This window comes from Gossypium hirsutum, chromosome D01 (genome assembly GCF_007990345.1).
Source record: "Gossypium hirsutum isolate 1008001.06 chromosome D01, Gossypium_hirsutum_v2.1, whole genome shotgun sequence".
NCBI lineage: Eukaryota > Viridiplantae > Streptophyta > Magnoliopsida > Malvales > Malvaceae > Gossypium > Gossypium hirsutum.
Genome location: NC_053437.1, coordinates 43,577,515 through 43,579,966, shown reverse-complemented (window position 1 = coordinate 43,579,966; position 2,452 = coordinate 43,577,515). Strand labels below are relative to the sequence as shown.

Below are 2,452 nucleotides of genomic sequence, written 5' to 3'. Positions count from 1 at the left end.
ACAACAAAATAAAATTAAATCAATACAAACTATAAGTGAACAAATGTTTAAAATATAACCGAATAAAATCGCACATAATAGTTTCATATTTCTCAAACCTAATTTGAGAAGTCAAAATTCAACCTTTACTTTGCTTGCATTGGTTGCCAAAGTCTAGTGGTAAGCATTGGATTGCCTTGTTTAAAATATTAGTGGAAATAACACGTCTCTTTGTTTGTCTAATCCTTTTCTTTATCACCAAAATTCTAACTCACATAAAATTAACGATCAAGTACTTTTGTACAAACTTGACCTTGCATTCGGGATAATTGTGCTTCATTTGATATAAATGCTCACAAACATAATAGTGGTATCAAGTAAATAATCGGAATTGGTTTTGCATGGCATTCGGGATGGTGATTGGCATACCTCTATTATCTTATATGGTATGCTATGATAATCAAATAAAGAAATCATCCTAGAAAACAACCATTTTGAGATCGAACAATTGTGTGTATGTAAAACCATGTTCCACAATGATCTAGCCTCATCCACTCTGTTATCCATATCAAATGCAAGTAGAAGGGTGTCATATGTTCCCATCGTAGCTCCTTGGCCTTTATTCAACATCCACTTTGTCACCTGAGTATCGGCAACTTCATTAAATCTAATTTAACCTGAGAAAATACTAAACATAACCAAGCCAACAACCACAACTTAAATTATTTGCTGAGTATCCATTTGATTGTTTGTTTTGCTCATTACTTTTATGTTGGTAAAAAGTTGCTAAAAAGAAAAAAAAATGTCTAGAAAGGAAAATAAAATATCATACATAGTTAAAATAAGGTAAAGATTATAAAGCAAGACAAACTGTAAACATAGTTGTGTCACATAAAACTACACTTATGCATTTTGTTGCTTCTTAATTCTTCAAATTTATTAGCTTTCTGTCCAAAGCAACAACCAACCGAAGACTAAATTTACATTCCTTTTAATTTTTTTCCTCGAAATCGATAATGATTTAGAGACCAATTAAATGTAATTGCTCTAAATTTTACAAATACAATCCATCAATATTTTATAAAGAAAGGATTGATCATTCATACCATCAAACAACAAAGCTATCACATTTCTACCCAAAATTACAAATTCCAGACACCAGGGTTGAAAGGAAGTCAAATTTCAACCCAAATCACTTTTATCCCTTCAGTTCTCTTCTTTTCTTTACCAATAAAACCCAGACAATATAGCTAAGTAGTTAACCAAGTCCTATATTCTCCTATTCAACTAAATTCAAGAACTGAATAACGAAATTGAACATAAATTGTCTAAAAAAATGTTCAAAACAAAACAAATTTAAATAATAAACTAAAATGAACCAATAATAAAAAAGAAAAAGAAAGTAAACCTGCTAAAGCTAAATTGGCGAGTCTTTCACAGTTCTTCATTGTCATTTTTTATTGCTAATAATCGTTTTATCTAAAACAAAAATAGACTAAAATAATTAGTAGATAAGAAAAGGAAACCAAAATTTAAATGATTTTTCAAATAAAATTAGGAATTAGAACTTTTGATTTAATTTTCCTCTCTTGCTTTTTCCAACAAACGATAGAATTTTGTAGATCGGAGATGCAGGAAATGAGAGAAAATTTAAATAAATAAATCTAAAGATTTGATTTCATTCTCTCTTTTATTTTATTTTATTTTTTCAGATTGAAAGGAAATGACATTGAATTTGAGAACAAGAACTAACTATCAGCAATAGGTATTGCCACGACCACAGTAGCCGAAGAAGTCTCGCCCTTCCCAGCATTCACGTCATTGTTGATCGGAGCCTCGTTGATCCCACAATTGCTGGGATGCACGGCGGGAAACGTGTACATTTCTTTGGAAAGCTCCGCCTTCGACATCAATTTCTCCATATTTTCCACCACACACAAATCCGCCACACGCAAAACCCAATAATAGAGTCTTCTGATACATTTTATCCAAAACCTAAGAAGATCTCTTGCTATTGTTACAGAAATGATGAGCGAAGGTGGGAGAAGATTTTCGTCTTAAAATAAGAGAGTTATTACGAGAAGCATTGAATAGGTAATTCAATACCTGACCCTCTTAATGGATATGCAATGTTTACACGTAATAGGGCCCGTACAGAATAAATGATTCGACAATCAAATTTCAACCATACAAATGTATCACTATAGCACGTGGAATAGGGACGGAATGGAATGGCCATTTCGTCGAACCAAACATGCCGTAAGATTCTTATTAGTACTGGTTAGTATTTACAGCTACTAATTATTTGTATAAATGCTAAGCTCGATCTAATCATTATGTGATTATTAAAGCTTCTATCAATAAAAGTAGACTGGTTTTCTATTCTTTTCTTCCTTGTTTCCATTATGTGTTAGCTTGGGTTTTATATTGGTTGGATGGCTTCTCTGACACTTTTAAAGGACAACCATTTTGC

The 2,452-nt window shown here is 31.8% G+C and overlaps 1 long non-coding RNA gene across 1 annotated transcript; it reads right to left on the bottom strand.

The window, feature by feature from the left end:
- Positions 1-298: 298 nt before the first annotated feature.
- LOC121213517 (uncharacterized) lies at positions 299-2,194 on the bottom strand. The gene is made up of 3 exons (XR_005908903.1): positions 1,733-2,194; positions 1,388-1,458; positions 299-621 (listed from the first exon to the last, which is right to left on the bottom strand). It is a non-coding gene; the product is annotated as an uncharacterized lncRNA (long non-coding RNA).
- Positions 2,195-2,452: the final 258 nt, after the last annotated feature.